At 40.9% G+C, this 19,971-nt stretch overlaps 1 protein-coding gene across 1 annotated transcript in view; it reads right to left on the minus strand.

Annotated features, from left to right (window-relative positions):
* The window catches only part of GPC6 (glypican 6), a 1,010,768-nt gene that overhangs the window by 74,891 nt on the left and 915,906 nt on the right, over nucleotides 1–19,971 (minus strand). The window lies entirely within an intron of this gene.

The raw sequence follows: 19,971 nt of genomic DNA on the forward strand, positions 1-19,971 counted from the left end.
TGTTTTCCTTGTGCTGTGGCCTAGAATTCTAGGAAGGAAGCCACAGTTGTGAGGAAGCAAAGGAGGAACTGCAAATTCAGAGGATGGAGCAGGAAAGAAGGAGCACTGGAGAGAGAGCGCTTTCCCTGGAAGAAGAGATGAAAGAGGCCCACGGCACTGAGAAGAGTAAAACATCTGTGGTGAGACGCACAGCAATTAATCATCTCCATGAGATTCCAACAGTCCCCAGCCCCATCCGCAGAGCAGTTTTGCTGACACAGAGGGAAAAGGCACTTCCAGAAACCCAGCTAGTAAAGCAATATTGCAGCCACATAAACAGCTGGCTCCAATGGAAAGCAGTGGGCCCTTATTTTTAAAATTATGCATGGAATCATGCATGCGGAGAAAGAAATGACAAAATCTCCTCTCGATGCCTTGGAATTTGAGCCCCAGAGATATACTGAGAATATGTGCTGTCTCATGTTGATGTTGGTAGATGCTGAATTACAAATACAAGTCTCATGTGAAAGTCTCTTGAGAAAGTTATTGTTGACAAAATACCAGTAGGAGCTGGAGGTGAACTCTCCTTTCCCAGGTATTTCTAGGTGGTCTCATAGGAGGAGGGGATGAGTTACCCTGACTTAATGGTCATGGCTCTCAGAATGCTCGTGTGTGCAAACTAGAAAGGAAGAGGCTTTCTCACGTATTTTTATCCATCTGCTTCGCTCTTCCTTCCCCCTGCCCTGCCATTTTAACTAAAGAAGAAAGCTGGAGGGACTTGCCCAAGGTTCTAGTGCTTTTTGTGTGTTTTCACTGGCAAAATGGCAGCCCTTAGGATAGAAGTCCTCTTGCTAGCTAAATTAAAATCAGCTTGGATGGAAAGGAGAGCCAATGTAGGTTTATCAAGTATAACAAGTGTAAAACTCTGATCACCTCACACCTGTTAGAATGGCTATCATCAAGAAGGAAAAGAGCAGTGTTGGCGAGGGTGTGGAGAAAAGGGAACCCTTGTGCGTGGTTGGTGGGAATGTAAATAGTTTCAGTCCCTATGGAAAACAGTATGGAAGTTCTCCAAAAAATTCAAAATAGAACTAGCATATAATTCAGCAATCACACTTCTGGGTATATAGTCAAAGGAAATGAAAACAGGATATTGAAGATATCTTCACTCCCATGTTCATTGCAGCATTACTCACAATAACCAAGATATGGAAACAAGCTAAGCGCCTGTCAATGGATGAACAGATAAAAATGTGGTATGTGTACACACACACACACACACACACACACACACACACACACACACACAGAAGAATATTTTCAGCCATGAGAAAGAAGGAAATCTTGTCATAATCCTGTCATTTGGGACAATATGCATGGACCTTGAGGACATTATGCTAAGTGAAATAAGACAGAGAAAGACAAATACTATATGGGGTACAGTTTACATGTGGAATCTAAAAAAGTTAAATTCAGAGAAGCAGAGAGTAGAATAGTGGTTGTCAGGGGCTGACTGCAGGGAAATTGAGGACATGTTGGTCAAAGAGCACAGACTTGCAGTAAAAAACCAAACCAAAACAAACAAAAAACAAGTATATCACTCTGGTGCCTGATGTTGATAGTGGGGGAGTCTGTGCATATGTGAGCACGCAGGGAATAGGGAACTCTCTGTACTTATTGCTTAATTTTGCAATGAACTTAAAACTTCTCTGAAAAATAAATCTATTAAGTGAAAAAAAAATCTACCTTCTTTTGTGGCAGTGAGTTCAACAAGTTTGATTTTACATTATTTTTCTTTGTGATTATAATTTTGTGGCTTTTCCTTTTCTGTAATATATATATCTGAATGCGAAAAATTCCTGATCTTAGTGGAATAAAACAATTAAAAACAAGCTTTCTACAACTGGTATGACATTTTTAAAAATGCAATACTGGGTGTATTACTTAGGCCAAAGTTAAAAATGCAAAGTAATATCTTAGCTCTAAGCCAGTGGGAATTTTTCATCAGTTACTTCATCACTCAGAATTCTGGCATCCCCATTGGCAAAGTGGGAGTATTGGACTAGATGGACTTTAACGTCCCTCCAACTCTAAGGATCCTTGAATGTAGAGCAAATGTTTTGAATTGTTGCTCCCTAGCAGTGGTGGTGATTCTGCACTTTGGCTCGATGCTGTCTCAGTTCTCACATGACCCTCTTGAGGAGAATGGTTTAATTTCATGGTGAGGAAGAAGGCCTTGGCCAACACTTTTAAGGATCAGGCCTCTGGCTTCATTTGCCTCTTACTCTACTTAGCTGAACAAATGGTCTTGTTTTTAGAGCCAGCCCAAAGCCACACATGACTGGTGTTTGAGGATAAATCAGTCTGGTTTCCATCACAATGACTCAAAAGAGCTGAAAAATTGCTGATTGCAATTCAAGATCATGCAATAATTTGGACACAGAAGACAAAACTATGTGATAAGGATTTTAACCAAAAGTTAGTAATCTTGAGGGAACTTTATACAATTTCAACAAGCATTTTAAATAACATGCTGAAAGCCTCTTACCATTTTAAATCAATAGAGCCATTGCTTTTACTCCTAATCACCAGTTGAACCAAAAATAATTTGCCTGATAATGCTATTGCTGTATAGGAAGAACTTATAAAATTAATACCTTAAATCCTATGATCAGCAGCCTTTGAGAAGATACCAGCAATGTAATGAAAAGAAAATTTAGGAGGATAGTTGATTTAACGTTCTGGAAACACACAGTAGTCACCATCCAGACCCCACCACCCTCTGCCCCAGGCTTTCACCAAGATCCTTTCTTTCTTTCAAGAAGAAAGATTCATTTGATGTGACCTCCAAGAAGGAATTTATCTGTTGAGATGGACTCCCCATGGTCAAACAAGGACCCAAATTTTTTAAATAATAAGAGCCCAGCAGCCATTTGCTGACAGGGGTTCCTCATGTACTGTGTATACGGGGAGGAACCTTGGACTGAACTCTCAGCTTCCCACACTCTGCCCCTCTTCTTTAGGCCATCTAAGTCAACCACTGCAGGACTGACCGCTGGACTGAGACCTGCCCCATCCAATCAGAACTATACACAGTGTATCCTCATTTCCATCTATACCAACCAACCAGAACTGAATGATTTGGACCAATCAGAACTGTACAATTTTGAAACATTTGCATGAAAAGAACCAAAATGGGAACTGCGGGTGGGAAAAGTCTCTATAAAAAGCAACCTCTCCTCCTTTGTCTCCACCAAGAACACTTTTGGTTTCGGCAGGAGGCTGTCTGCAAATTGTTAACCTGAATAAAGTCTCTCCTCTTTTGCCCCAGTGCCTTTTTGATTCTTTTAGACTTCCTTCCCTTCCTTTCTTTCTTGTTTTTTTTTTTCTTTCCCAAACAGAGGTTCTTATGAAACTACAACAGGTCCTTGAAAAATGTAGATTCCTTTAACATCCTTTCATTATAACACTGATGAGATGCCATTTCAGTCTATGTAAAACTGGTTGCGTTGCATGCCCTTTCCCTTAAACTCGCAGAACCTACCAGCAGCATTAAGGGAGGGCTTGCTGTTCAGAGGGCAGCCAGGGAGAGAAGAAACAGCCGTGAACCCACTAACGTGCTCATTCACCTCGAGCTTGACCTTTGAAGGCAGGAGAAACATCACGGACACCCAGAGAATGCTACACTGGCCCCTGGGAAACAGAAAGGCAGCCCTGAAAGTCTCTTCAGGGAAACGTCAAATAGCTCCTTCCAGTTGTTTCGGCCTTTACCAACGAGGTTCGGTACGTGAAAACCTTTTGTCTGTTCTAAAGCACCGCACAAATGTGGACCATCCCTCCTATTTGCTTAGCCAGGGTAGGCTGTTTAACAGATCCTGGCCCGATCTGGAACTATGTCATATTTTGTAAGATAGGCAGGTGGGACAGTTTGGTGGACGTAAATCTGGGGTAGAAATAAGAAACCTGGGTTCTTGTTCTGGCTCCTATGTCACTAAATCTTAATAACTTTGCACCCTTGTTTCTCCTTTTATTTTTAAAGGGAGAAGAGGCCAAGACAGGGGAATGTAAAAATAGTTGCAAGAGCCTTCCACTGCCTGTCAGTCCCGATAGTCAGATCTACTCTCCGAGCGCTGACCATTTTACAGTTAAATTACTGTCGATGACACGCCCCTGTGTTCAACTTCAAGTGAGCTAAAAAAAAAAAAAAAAGCTATTATATCAGATGCTGTTTGTCTTCGAATCTGATTCAGCCACCTAATTTGGGTTTTTCATGTCATCTGCCAGTATTTCTACCTTCCTGGCTTGAATGGTTTTTTAAAAAGGCTTTCAGTGGCGGCCTTCGGTGGTGACCGGAGGCCACAAGATGTGCGTTCCTCTCAGAAATGAATCACCGGAGACGTAGCAAGTCCCTCGCCTCTCTGTGCTCCATCATTCCTCTAGGTTATTTTCATCCACCATTTAGCTGCATGCTTCCCAAATACTTTTATAGAACTCAAATCTCTTATCAGCTTCCCCAGCGTTCACCCAGGGACTTTTCATTGTATTCTTACTATGTGGCTGTATCTTAGAGAGGCGCTCAGCTTTACCTTTCTCTGACAACAATGTGAAAGCCAGAATTAATTCCCACTTCTGGTCCTTAAGGCAGGAGGAAAGCTTTCGTGGGTAGCCTTAGCTCTCCTTAAATGCTGAGGCATGAAGCCAAAGCAGCCGCCTTCTATAAAGAGCAAGGCCTGGGGCAATGGAGTTTACCTACAGGCTTTGAGTTAAAGTGAAAATCCCAAGGAATAGACAAAATCTTTGAAATTCAATATTGTTCTTATTTATGATTAATAATAATTAAGGGTCATACTTAATCTAGTGCTACCACCATTATGATCAATAATATTAATAATACTAAGATTGATACAGACAATGGCTAAGCTAGGAGCTTTGTGACATAAGCTGCTATCATCATCACAACATGGTAATGCAGGGGCTATATATTATTTTCCATTTGACAGCTTAGAAAGTGTGAGCAAGGTTAAGTAATTTGCTCATGATCACATAGTCAGAATTTTGAATTCTCCTTGTGTGCCTCCGAAGCCTGGCTTCAGCATCTACTCTGTGTAGCAAGTGGACATAAAAAGGAGCTGTGCCCCTGGGAGGGGTGGTGCTCATTCCTCAAGTGGGCTGAGAGAGATGGGAGGGGTAAGGTAAGAGATCGACACTGCTAAACCATGTGGGTTGGCATTTGCAGCTTATGGATGCAGGTTTATGAGGCCAAACACTCCTTACTTTCTCTGCCTGTGCCTGCCCTCTGTCAGAGGCAGTGAGTGAGTGAGTGAATGAATGAATGAATGAATGAATGAATGAATGAAATACATCTGTGTGCCATGCAAGCCTATCCAGCAGGCATATGTTATGCACTTTCCATGTATTAGCACTAGCCCATCAGGTACAGGTTTGGGCCTGGGCAGATTTCTGAGTGTTCTGTTGAAGGAAAGGTCGGTCACTTGCAGAGCTTAAAACGCGCTGGTTCTGCAGTCCACAGAATGGCTGTGCAGGACCAGCTCGGTTTTTGTCTGAACCTAGCCCCTGGGGTGTCTGCAAACTTGGCAAATGTAACCCCTTCCAAAAATTGCTTTGTACTTTTAAGAAAAATGGTATTAAAACATTATTTTTGTTTTCTTATTTTAAGTCTTATTTATATTTTATTTATTTTAAATTTTATTATTTTTAATGTTATTGCTACTACTACTAATGAAATACTGTGCAATATGTGTTTTAATTGGGTCAAAAGCATAGTAATCACCATAGTTTGAAGCATAATATTCCATAACACAATTGATTAAATGGCTCTGAGCAGCTGTACAAGGTCCACTGCCCATGAAAAGTGTTCCACAACGAGTCCCTCGGGATGTTTCAGGGAGCTCTCTAGCTCTGTTCACTATTCTCTTTACCCGTTTGCCCTGGGTCAGTAAGTAGAAGGGGGACCTGTCCAGGTGCCAACAAGTGGATGAGGTGGAAGGGTGTACCTGAGTTTGCCTTTCTGAAAGTTAGTAGTTCTGGTTACCTGTGATATCTTTTGGTGGGTGGGGTCGGCAGGCTCAGGTTGGAGAGGTGCTGGCATTGCTGAAATGGGGCTGGAAGTCTAGGGATAGACCCAGAACAGCACCAACCTTTGAAGATGAGGTTAGGGCATGCAGCTACTATATGGCTCAACAAAATAGGATTTGCTAAAATATTTGTTAGAAATAGAGAGTTCTTATAAAAACCTGTTCCAATGTTCTGATCCAAAATGGTATGATGCTTCACCAAGCCAAACGATTTTAACACATAGCTGGTGGAAGAAATTACTCTGTATGTATTTTTCTATACATTTTTAGCTAGGTATAGAAAACTGGACCTTCTGACTGACCCTCCAGCTTAAATTAACTAACACTGCTACATAAAATGTAGGAAGCATATTTTAAAGGAATCAATGAGTTGGCAAGAAAGTAAGAAATCCTCTAAGAAATCACCTAAGTGAAAATGGGAGCCCAGAAAAGAAAACAAGAATACTGAGATTGACTTTTGACATAAGGACATTTCCTAGACCCGGATGTCCTAATTTGGTTTTAACTGGTTTGCAGGATGGGGCAAAGGGCAGAAGATTAAAGTATAGGGCTTCCCCAAGGCCACCAGCCTATATCACAGAAAGCTGGAATTCCAAGGGGTTAAATCCTTAGTATTAGAGTGAAATATAAGTACTCTTCACCTTAGGCCACAAAGACTTTCTAGTGTGTAAGTTCCAAGGAACATAAGCTCACAAAAACCCCCCCACAAACAAACAAAATATAATATATATATATAAGGAAATAAAGGACCATGTGCAAGGCGAGCAGAAATACCAGATGAGACCAACAAATATTTCAGATATTTTAAGTTTCAGACACAAAGTTTAAAATAAATATGTTCAAAGATAGAAAAGGTAGGATTTAGAAATGTGAGTAAGGAGTAAGATACTATTAAACACAGGATGGAGCATATTTGAGAAAGAACTAAATAAATACTAGGAATGAAAACTATAATTGTTGAAATTAAAATCTCAGTTGATGGATTTAATGGCAAAGTAAATATTACTGAAGAGATAGTTCATAAACTGAGAAGTGGAGCTAAATAAATTATTCTGAAGGTAGCAAGAGATAAAGAAGGGTTAACAGACATGGAAGATACAGTTGGAAAGTCTGACATGTTGATCAGTTCTGGAGTAAGAGTAGAGAAAAAGAGAGTGAACTATGTTGAGCAATACTAAAGAGATAATGGTTTGGGGTTTTCCAGAACTATGAAAGAGACCAATCATGAGATTCAGAAAGTCCAGTAAATGCTAAGCAAAATAAATTTTAAAAATCAACACTATAGAACAGCAAAGAAGACCTTAAAAGCAGCTTGAAAGACAATACAGATTACTTACAAAGGGACGACTGAGAGTAGACTGCTCAACAGCAACACTGAAAACCAGAAGACAGTGAAACATAAATAGAAATGTACTCAGAGGAAATAACTGTCAACCTAGAATTATGTACTGAGCACAAATGTCTTCCAAGAATGAGAGCAAACAGAGACATTTTTCAAATAAAACCCCTAGTAAAGTAAAACCTGTAGTATGTATTCCAGACCAAGAAAAGTGAATCCTGACAGACGGTTTGATGCAAGAAGAAGAAATGGTAACCAAAGAAAGTGTAAAATGTGGTTAATTCTGCATAAAAATTTTCAGTATGAAATAATACAAATACTAATAATCTAAAATTTAGTAAGATTAAAAAAATTACAAGGTAGAATTACATCTTCCAATAATAACAGCATATCATTTGGAAGAAGAATTATCAGAGTTGAGGTGTTCTATGGTCTTTGTGTTTTTAAGGGTAAAGATATTAATTGATTAATTAAACACAAACTTTGTTGAGTTAAAGCACATGCTAAAATTTCAAGAATAATCATTAAAATGATAAAAGTGATATACTTAGAGTCTAAACATTAAAAGATAAAAAGTAGAAAGAAAAAATCCTCAGTCCATTAGAAAGAAGAAAAAAAAAGACTGAAAAGCTAAGACAACTAGAAATCACAAAATGGGATGGAAGAAATAAACACAACTATATCCGTATTTCTAGTACATTTAAATAAACTAAATGCTCCAGTTAAAATATAAAGATTGTTAGTCTGGATTTAAATGTAAATCCAGCTATGTGCTGTTTACAAGAGGCACATCTGAAACACAAGGGTTCAGAAAAGTTGAAAGTGAAGATGTAAAAAAAGATATATCACTCAAATATTAACCCCCCTCAAAAAAAAATCTGGTATAATCATGCTACTATCAGGAATAAGTAGACTTTAAGGCAAATAACCACTACTAGAGAAAAGGGATCACTATATAAAAATGAAGGGGTCAATTTTCAAGGAAGGTAAAATTATAACTATAAATATAGACTCAATACACATACAAGAAAAATAGAACTAAAGAAGAAACAGATGGACCTTCCGGTACAGTGAAATATCTCTCTCAGTAATTGATTGAAAGAGCCAACCCCCCCCAATCAGTGGGAGGGTAAAGTCGATGCCAGGACTTCACGTAAGGGTTGAGAAAGAACTGGAAATAGGTGGTCACATTTTGTTAACAACTGCGCGTCTCTGAATTTTAAAAAGCAGTGATGAATCACAGACATTTATATGACAGTATCATGCTTCAGCTCTAATTTGATAAGTAACTAACAATCTCTGGGTTGTTCACTTATTACTGGTCACAACAAGTGCATCTTAATTAAAAAATAAACACACATGCACACAACACACGCACACGGCCACTTCCTTGTCATACAATGATCAAAGTCATCCAAAGTCAGCTTCTTCAAAAAACATTCCTAGAGATTCAGTTTACTTCTCACCTTCCAAAGTCATGGAAAAGACAATTTTTAAAAATTAAAATAGTGTAAAGACCTTTTTATTTTATTTATTTTTTCAAGACAGCTTGACAAAAGAGAGAAGTTTTCACTTGTGCCCTCACTATTAAAATCCTAATGGCATATTTCTGGCTCCTTGGAGACTCCTGTATAAAGATTTGATTTTCCTGAGCGACTGGAAACATTTTGGTGAGGACAGGCCTCGCACTTAACACAGCCTCTGGGTTTTTGGGTTTTCTGTGTGGAGCTCGGTTTAGGCAGCCTGGTGCCTATAAGTTTCCTTCTCAGACCTGGGCGCGCTGCTTCGGGTTTACTTTCCCCCAGCGCCCCAGGTGCTGCAGAGCAAGGGAGGAAATGCTTGGCTTCCAGCGCAGGGCAAGGGAGGAAACGCTCGGCTTCCAGCGCAGGGCAAGGGAGGAGACGCTCGGCTTCCAGGGCAGGGCAAGGGAGGAAATGCTCGGCTTCCAGGGCAGGGCAAGGGAGGAAACGCTCGGCTTCCAGTGCAGGGCAAGGGAGGAAATGCTCGGCTTCCAGTGCAGGGCAAGGGAGGAAATGCTCGGCTTCCAGTGCAGGGCAAGGGAGGAAACGCTCGGCTTCCAGGGCAGGGCAAGGGAGGAAACGCTCGGCTTCCAGCGCAGGGCAAGGGAGGAAATGCTCGGCTTCCAGCGCAGGGCAAGGAAGGAGACGCTCGGCTTCCAGCGCAGGGCAAGGGGGGAGACGCTCGGCTTCCAGCGCAGGGCAAGGGAGGAGACGCTCGGCTTCCAGCGCAGGGCAAGGGGGGAGACGCTCGGCTTCCAGCGCAGGGCAAGGGAGGAGACGCTCGGCTTCCAGCGCAGGGAAGGGAGGAAATGCTCGGCTTCCAGCGCAGGGCAAGGGAGGAGACGCTCGGCTTCCAGCGCAGGGCAAGGGAGGAGACGCTCGGCTTCCAGCGCAGGGCAAGGGAGGAGACGCTCGGCTTCCAGCGCAGGGCAAGGGAGGAAATGCTCGGCTTCCAGCGCAGGGCAAGGGAGGAAATGCTCGGCTTCCAGGGCAGGGCAAGGGAGGAAACGCTCGGCTTCCAGCGCAGGGCAAGGGAGGAAATGCTCGGCTTCCAGCGCAGGGCAAAGGGAGGAAATGCTCGGCTTCCAGGGCAGGGCAAGGGAGGAAACGCTCGGCTTCCAGCGCAGGGCAAGGGAGGAAACGCTCGGCTTCCAGCGCAGGGCAAGGGAGGAAACGCTCGGCTTCCAGCGCAGGGCAAGGGAGGAAACGCTCGGCTTCCAGCACAGGGCAAGGGAGGAGACGCTCGGCTTCCAGGGCAGAGCGGAGGAGTGCACTTTACTTGACGGAAATACACGCAGGCTGCTTTGGGGAGTTTTCTAAGGTCAGAATCCCTTAGAATAAAACTTACAAAGTCATTGTTTTACTGCATCACTACACACAAATAATTTATGAATTTATATCGTAATTTTTCTCCCAGCTAGAATCAGAGCTCCACGATTTTGCAAAGTCCAGGGGGAAGCCTGGTGGCACACACGTTGCTGAGACTCCCGTCGCCTCGATTAGTTTGTTGTTGCTGTGAGCCTGTGCGCGTTCCCTGATTAACCTGCGGAAGGCGTTCTCCTTCGCCATTGATGTTCAGAAATAAACAGATATTGTAAAAGGAGACAAGGGCAGGCTCCAGGATGCGAATTCTTGGTGATCTTAAATGATGACGTATGAAAGAGCGAGTGAGCAATGTGACTTGCTGCCACTAGGCTGACCCGGAAAGGAGAAGAGCAGGAAAATTGCTTTGCTTAAGCAAACATGACATCACGTCCAACAAGAGCAGCGCTCATGATGTGCAATATCGAAGCCTCATTTTAAATATATGTTGCCTGGATCTGAAAGGCATTTAAATGCCGGTAATAAGAACGTCTTTGGTCATTCTGTTTTTCCATTGCCATTTTTCCCCTACACATCGGCAACGACTTCTATAGCCTCTTTTGAGATATTGTCTTAAGATTTGGGGTGGGCCTCCTTTGCTCTGGTTGAATTATGATAGAATGAAAAGTTCATGAAGGTAAAATCGATGCTAAAAATCAACCTGACTTGGAAAGAGATGCTGGTTTTCTAGGGCAATGTAGATACTACCTTGGTAACAAGGACATAGATTTCTCCTAGAATTCTGGAAAAATGTAAATGCAATCTTTACCAGGACACAGTCTGCTTTAAATTGTAGCTAGTTCTGTCTATCAACCCCAAAGTGTTGTGAACTTTTTGATTATGTTCCAGTCACCTATATTCGGTTATTAGTGCACAATAAATATGTGTTGAATGAATAATGGATGTTTTTTCTTCTTACTCAAATAAGTTGGAGAGAGAAATGAAATAGAGTCTTATTCATTTAAAAATCTTGCCTGGGTCTTAGACAAGAGCAGAACAAGGACAATGGCCTAGGGACAGAAGGTCATCAGGGTGCCTAGCAATGGACAACTGTAGGGTGGGGACCTTGCTCCTGTCCCCCTCAGGGTGGCCTTTCCTCCCCTAGCATAATGGATGGACTGGATGGTCCTGTGGTTTGGACCCCCTGACCTTTCCTCCCTAGAGATAACACTTGCATTTCAGCTCTAGGCCCACAAAAGCAACAAAGCCAGTCACAGCTGACCTCAGGACCAGCTGCATTGAGTAATGACCTGCTTCACTGGTGCCGGTCAGTCCATTAGTGGAGACCACAACCCTTGAAAGGACACGCCTGGAAAACTGCTGAAAATCTACTGAGATCTTCTCTTGGGACCTCCTCTAAAATCTCCACTCTTAAAACCCTTAGGACTGAGGACCCAGAGGCCTCTCCCTCCCAGGAGCAGCCCAAGCCTTTCTCTCTCCCTTTCCCCTCCCCTGGCATTACTATTACCTTCTTCACTCCCAAGTTCCTAGGGCCCTTCCTTTGGCTCTGTAACTTGTTTCCTCAGCCCATTCTTTCTACAAATTACTTCTCCCATCTCTGATTTTACAAATAAATGTTCTCTTATGGTTGGAAAAAAACAAAAATAAAAATCTTGCCTGGGCCATATGTGTTTGTGGTCAACAGTATTACTATTCACTAATATGTCCATTTTCACTCTCTGTGTGAGAAACAGAAGGACACACATTTCTGCCTTCGTGACAGTAGGCTCAGTCATGTGACCTGCTTTGGCAAGTGAGGTGTGAACAGTGTGCTGTGCCCCCTACAGGTGAAGACATCAACAACCACCTTGGCCACATTCTCTGTTTCTCTGCCACTCTAACAGAGGAAGCTCCAGATCATGGCTGCTCTGTCACCTGGGTCTTGGAGTAAGGGTAATGACCATGTGTAGCTGACCCACCGCCAGCCCAAAATGGGCACTTGGAATGAACAAGAAATAAATAAACTTGTGTTGCTGTGAGCTATTCTATTTTATTTTAATTTTGTAGGTACTGCATTGGCTAGCTTGGCCTGTCCGGATCACTACGGTACTGGAAAAGCTACCAAAGATATTACCCAAACTCAACTTACAAAGGATCATTTGTTAGCCAGCAATGTAGTTGTATTGTTGCAGCTGCTGTTTCATTCATTTACTTTCAACCTTTTTTTTTTTTTAAAGTAGCTTGGCCAGTCTTTTAGTAAGAAAATACCCATGAAGTCAGAGTCTTTGACAATAATGACCATAAATGAGCTTAAACCATAAAATGATTGTCTGTTGCAGATATCTTTCTACCTTTCGCATTTACGAAGGGAAGTCCATTTTCACTCAAACAGGTTTCTTCTCATCTGGTTTTCTCTACAATGTTTATGCCTGAGGTTTACTGCTAGCAATAAAGAGTGTCCAAGAATGTTATGGGAATAGCCAAATTCCCAGTGCTTTAAAATGTATTCTATAAGCCCCAGAGCCAGCTAAAAGCTGATTGATTATACAGCCAATACATCAAAACCAGTATTTATGAAATATCCCATTTCTTCAGCTCTCTCATAAGCGTGAACACCACATTTGGGAGTTGTGGTGCGCATGTCTCAGACAGCTATGAGAAAAAATGACTGCAGATTTTCCATGACTAGGAAAATGTTCTTCAAGCTGTTCAATAATTTAATAAAAGGTCTGTGTCAAGTGATACCTCTCATGCACACGTATTTTAAAAGGTATGGTTTGAGCAGTGTAGCATGGCTTGTCTATTCAGACTTTCCTAATCAACTTGCCCAGACACCTATGATATAGCTGGAAGGAGGACAAGTACTGTGAATGAGGGTGCAGGTGGACTGTTTCATCTGACCGGTTCAGAGTTGACAACAAAGTTTCTGTGTAATTTGTTCAAGATTTGGACAAAAAGATCTGGCACAAGATGGGAGAGTGAGCTATTTGATATGGCCTCTGTCAAAGATGCTACAGATGTTTAATGCTTGCAGTTTGCATATTCGGTCAATGATGATTCGTTGGTGAATATACCTTCCACATATTCTTTATTGGTGCAGTCTATTTTAGATTACAAAATCAAATTCCTCTTTCCCGTATGCTAACATTTTATGAGGCTCTGTATTAGATGCTATTCCTTGGAAGAGATACAGTATGTCTAATTGGTTTGATAAGCAATGTGGTGTGTGTTTTTTTTGAAAACAGCAATTCTTGTCTTTTTTGATGATGCTAGCACTGACAGCATGCTATAATGTAGATTGTACATGGTAGTTAGTTTTACTAAATGCTATGCAACGGAAAAGAACATAATAAATATATTTGTTGATTCATTGATATCTATAGAATGCATCAATTTAGGTTTAGTGGAAGTCTAGGAATTCTGAAAGAAATGTTCAAGTCTGAAGGGAAAAATAAGCATATCAACACACCATAAAGGGGGTATAAAATCTATATAGCCATATTTAGGCTCTTAAAGCATAACATTCCATTTTTATGGCAGTCAGAGGTCAGCAAAACTCTTGCTTAAATGTTTCTAAAGAAAAAGGAGAGTTTAACAAAGAATTGCAAATGGTTTTGTTGGAAAAATTACCCTAAAATGACTTCAGACCCCTTATACCTAATGTAAGCTGTGCAAAAGTTTTCCCCATTTAAAATATACAGCATGACTTTACTTTATTGTTGGCATCCATAGGATTCTCTGAATGTGTCTTAAGGCAGTGGTGTGGAATGAGCTTTCACATCTCCCAGGGAATTCTGTAGCCAGCATGGCTCTTCTTCGCTCTCCCTGTGGTACACAACCCAATGCAATTAAACACAGCCTTGCCTGTGCTGAAAGAGAGGTCTACGCTCCTCCTAGTTTCACTTATCTCCCATATGCCTGAAATAACAGCTTCCCAAGGATGTAAAAATAGTCCAGTGTCCATTGGGTGTGAGCTGAAAATTCCACATAAGGAGCAGGCATTCCACTCAGGTTTCCAACAGTGCATACCACTGAATTAGATCTGCTCATCCTTCCAGGACGCAGAATGTCCTGGAGATAAGCCATCATTTTATATGTGTGTCTCATGATAGTCGCCACTTGGGCCTCATCTGCCACAAGCATCCTAAATGGAAAGAAGCTTGTGTCAGGCAACTCTCTCAGCTCCCACATGCTGCTAATGTTGCCTAGAGAAGGGCAGAAACCAGAAACCGAGACTAAATGAGTTGGATGGTTTGATTTTAATGTTTTGTATTCTCTCCTTGCTTTGAAAGCTCACTGTATTTTGCTGCTGTTATTACCCAGGGTTCATTGAAAATGAAACTGAGGTGTCACAGTGGGGTTTTGCAGCAAATAGATAAAACAGGTTCAGGCAAGACTGGGCAGTTCACAATCTGAAGTGGATTGAGCAGTAGCCATTTGTTTGCTGGGGTGAATGGAGCATAATTTATTCAGCTGCAGCAGAGGCTGAAAGCCAATCTGGCCTTGACCCATTTATCTTTAGAAAACTAATTAAAGTGGAAAATCTGGTCTACTGTTGTTATTGAGGTTTTACTTTTTTCTGTTCAGGCCAAGCAAAGACTGATGTGTGTGTGTGTGTGTGTGTGTGTGTGTGTGTGTGTGTGTGTGTGTGAAGGTGGAAGGTGGGAAATATCAGTTTCACCCAAAGCTAGTGGCTGAGGCTCTAGATAATAAAGCAGTTTCTTAAACACAGCCTGACATCCTTTTGAAATGCAAAATAGTGGATTTAGCCGGATGCAGAATCCTTTGAGGTGACAATGAAATGCCATGGCAATTTAAAACGAACAACAGTTTCCTGAATCCTTACAACCAAGACTTCCTAAATCACACCAAAATGGCCCCGAAGAGGCATGGAGGAACATTTTTATGACCAGCACTTTACTCTGAAACTTGCATTAATCATCGGGCAGGAAATGATGCCAGAATGTGAGTTGCTTTGTCCATTTTGTTCCAAAACTATAAAATAAAGTGCATATCTTGCTATTTTGCAAGTACTTAAATCTATATGTAATACTATTAACAACATTTTCACCGATGGCATACCAATAGATTTCAGAAGTTGCATTGTATTTTTGGAAGAATCAAATCCAACAATAGACACCTGATTTGGGGGGGGGGGGGGAGCCTAAAGAATATTATAGGAGGCAAGCAGAGAAGTTCAGCAGATGGGATGTGGTGGGGGGTGGATGTTATGATTTACATTCCTTCTCCTAGATTCAAGGAAGTCAATCCTCTTGCGGGAAAGCTACGACTGTCATGATAATCATCAGATAAGGAGACTGAACTGGCTCAACCGCTGGAGAATCTGGAGCTATCCAGAGAATGTGTTGGGAAGGGCAGGCACTCGTTATCTGAACTGGAGTTTCTCTAGTTATGTCAATCGGACCAAAATAATAGAACCCTGATTGACATGTCCCACCCATGACGTTGTCTCCTCCCACTTCCCTTTTGGTACCAGGCGACCTTAAGTTATCTGTTTTCCCTGTTCCTTCCTCAAGGTCTTTCCTGCTAGAGTATTCCTGTTCCAGATTTACCTCTCAACTTTCTCACCTCATCCAAACTGCCCTGGGCTCAGAGACCTGAAATAATGAGTGGGGATACCACTCAGGGAACGACTTCTTTTTAAGTGAATTGTAGAGGAGGGATTTTAGACATAGTGTTACTACTGCCTGAATTTAAGGCCAGGCTGACAGGTGGCACCATGACGTTACGGGTGTGCTACATGAATAAATATGTGCCCATCAGGTGAGAGTCACTGTCTCTCTTGGGTCCATGAGGCTATGTTGGGTTCACGTCTTTGTTATAGGGTATGGCCAGCATGGAGTGGTATTATCAGATTAGGTAATTAACCATCTGATTATTATGGTTAACATAATGTCCTTAGTCCCAATACGAACTACTTTGTAGTAAAAAAATACCCAATGCTCCCTCCCTAAATGCTTTAAAAGATACCAGTAAATTAAAGTAGGGAAAAAAACAGAATAAACAACCTATACCAGAAACGATCTCTTAACCCCGTAAACTCTCTATGTCCCAGTTAATGGAAAAATTAGCTCCTTATGCATGAGAGCTGAGGTTGGTTTGTTTTTATTATTAGTGAGGCAATTATTCACTCAGCACAAAAAGAGAAAGCCAATATACATGTAGTGGGAAGGGCTAGTTTTTTAGGCAGACTACACATGGTCTGAACATTTGGGTAGAATTTAAATCAGCCACCAAATGAGCTAGTCTCACACAAAGCTTAGATCGAAAACCTTGCCCTTGGGAAAGAATACCAAATGGTGGTTAACCGTAAATGCCAACAGAGGAGGTTACTAAACCCATTGGTCATGTGCAGTGTTCAGCTGGCTCGCTAGACAATTTGGAAAGGGGAGGTGGGGGTGGAATTTCTCAGGAACTCTCCAGAATGGTTGTACAAAGACAAATGGGGATGAGAGGAAGATAAGAAGACCAAAGCTTACACTATGTTGCATTGTCCTCCACACAATCCTCTGGGAAGCAAGAGGAAAACAAATTTAAAAGAAAAAGAAAGAGAGATTATTCTATACATAATAGCAGAGCACAGGTATAACGCTTCGCTTTGTAGGCTGGCATTCCACCCTCCCCCGCCCCAACCTCCCTCCGACCGAGCAGTAGAATATTCGAGAAATCTGCACACACAGTACGATACTGAATACTTACTGGAGATACATTGGTCTAAATCATCACCAACTTGATGCATTAACTCCCAAGTCTGTTTTTGTGTTTGGTTTTTTACGTTTACTTTTATAAAATATATTTCCCCAAGATATACAATTTAAAGTACTGTTTTGCTCTAATGGATCAGCTGGAGTAAGTAACAGTAACAGATTCTCCCTGTCCAAGTGTGTCCCGGAACCATGTAGCATGTTGTGTTCTAACTTTTTGAGCTGTACAACTAATTGCCTTTGACAAAAATAATCTGAAACACTACTGTATGCTTGCATCTTAAAAATTGAGATATTTTTATACTCTGTGCTTCCAGTGAAGTTCTTTAAAAAGTCATAGTTTTACATCAAATTATTTAAGAGAATTCATGGAGTATAAAGTTAAGAAAAAAGGAACAGAACCAATGTCTTCCTTCATGCAAATAATCACCTCTGGTCTATTAAACGAACATCATCACAACCCGCTGCCACAGAAGCACAGCCAGGTTGCGTGTTGGTAACAGGAGGCAGGTGATGGTAGGACCGGACTAACCAAATTAGTTGATGGCATTAATGTCCCCAACAAATCATGGCTGCTGGCAGGAAGGACTGTGATATTCTCTGATGAGTCAGCTTTCCATCAGCAGCTGAATTTATACAAATATACTTGTTCATCATTGGGTAATAAAAGTAACTCTCGGGAAGTTTGTCTGAAAGCTACCAACTGGCTCAAGTACTTCTTATGCCCATATAACTTTGAAAAGGTTCACATTTCAATTTTCCTATTAGAGGACCTCTTTCCTCCAATACACAGAAATAAATGGAAATGTGTCTTAAAGACATAAAAGAATTTACAAGTTTCTCTATAAATATAATAGAGGTTAAATGATAGAAGCGATGCATTTTTAAGAGAGTTTGTTTTGTTTTCAATTATTTTACATAAGTTTTAGCAGTAGTTCATCCAGCTTGGGGTTAGGAGCTTTATTTCTAAAACCCCATAACTGTCAGTTCACATAAAAACTCATTTTACAATAACGGACATAAGAACAGTTATCAACAGATCCCAAAGTTAATAGTGCAGGCACTAACTTTAAATGGTAATCAGAAGCAGTTCTCTGAGAGCTTTACAGTTATTTTCACCCTCGTGAAAGGAGTGGGGTGATTGGAATATTCTTTCCATGCCATCCCTGGAAGCATTGTCTCTGCTGAAACACTTAGTGAAATTAAGGGAAATCTTTTCCAGTTATTCGCCTTTTCTGGAACACATGCTTCTTATAAATATTCAAGGAACATCGTTTCCGGGGGAAATTACGACAGGAGTGGGTAACATGAGATTTGTTTATAAACAAGGCTGTGCTGGATAGCAGACCCGTCAGGAGAGTCCCCAATGCATGTGTCTCGGAAAGGATTTTGTCTGACTGTTGCGCAGCATGGGCTGATTACTTCCTCACCTTCTCACAGTTCAGAGCTACGTTTTACCCGCAAAGGGAAGACAGCCTTGGGGGACCCGAGGGCTGCAAACCAAGATTCTGATGTGAACTCCATTCTCGCTTGTGCTTCTCAAGAATAACCCTGTATAGCTCCTTTTGATTGGAAAGAGCCCCTTGCCCTTGGGGACTGGGAAGGTACATCCAGGTAGGTTTATGAGTGACTGTGAATTGCAAATTGCTAATTCTTACAATTTAGGAAGGAGTCAGAATTTAATTCAATACAAAATTAATAAAACTGCCATCCTTCTTTACAGGGCCTAAAGCCACGCCTATAAGGAAGTAAGCAAGACATGCTGTTACAGAACATTTTAGAATAAAAATGGCTTATTGATTTCAATTCCTATGCATTGAATGGGGTCTTTTTGCACTGAGTCTGGTCCTTGTTCATGATTAACCATTACTAATTATTTTTAGAAAAATACTGATTAAAAAATATTTTTGGAGGTGCATAAAGTAGAAGAGCTTAAATCAGTTGTTTTCTACTTGCAAGCACTCTTCAAAACCTTTATATTTGGGGCATTTTGAAGATCACCAATGAAGTTCCTTTATAAAAGGCTCACATTTCAATTTTCCTATCTACCAGATTTTAAACATCGTATGACATTTTCAAGACATTGATGCTTTATTTAGACTGTGCTAAATTGCATAAATATTGTTGTCTTGAGAAAAATATTTTTCTTGTTCCACTTCCCCTGTTTAAGTGTGTGTGTGTGTGTGTGTGTGCGTGTGTATGTGTGAGTGTATGTGTGAGTGTGTGTGTATGTGTGTGTATGTGTGTATATTAATTTCTCCTGGGGGGAAGAGAAACTGTGCTTCTATTTCACAGGGAAAAAATTAATTAGTAGTCACAGATATCATGATATGGTTCAAATTCAATTAATTTTAACCAAGTGTATAATGTGCCCAAATTGTTTTTAAATCTTATTTTATTGTGGTAAGAACACTTATTATGAGATTTCCCCTCCTATCAAATTTTTTAAGTGCATAATACAGTGTTGTCATCTACAGGCACAACTTATCCGTCTTCTCTGTGTCCCAGTTCTTATATGAGTGTTTATGAAAATTCTGAAAAGCCTGAATTGTTCTGATAACTAAGCTGGAGGCAACTAAAATGGAGAGAGAGAGAGAGAGGGAGAAGGAGAGGGAGAGATCAAACCCATACTCACCATTTGTGCTTCTGGTTAAAAGGATTTAGACATACAAAGGAAATTTGTAAAGTAAAACCCCAAACAATGGAATCTTATGAAACCATCAGAAACAACTGGCTAGTTGTTTGGAGAAACCTAATTGGTTGTTTAAAGAAAAAAAAAAGACCAATTTTAAACTTTTCCTGAAACTGTGAACAAAGAAATGATATAACCAAGGTAAAAATAGAAGGTTGAAGCAATTACCCAGATAATTCCTTTTTCAAAACCTACACAAAAGAGGGGGTTTATTTGCTAATAAACTGCAATAAATTTATAACACAATTTAGTGGCTAACAATTCACATTGGTGCTTTGTGGATAGGCCTTTATAATGTAAGAACATTTGATTTTTATAG

Source organism: Miniopterus natalensis, chromosome 2 (assembly GCF_054644295.1).
Source record: "Miniopterus natalensis isolate mMinNat1 chromosome 2, mMinNat1.hap1, whole genome shotgun sequence".
NCBI lineage: Eukaryota > Metazoa > Chordata > Mammalia > Chiroptera > Miniopteridae > Miniopterus > Miniopterus natalensis.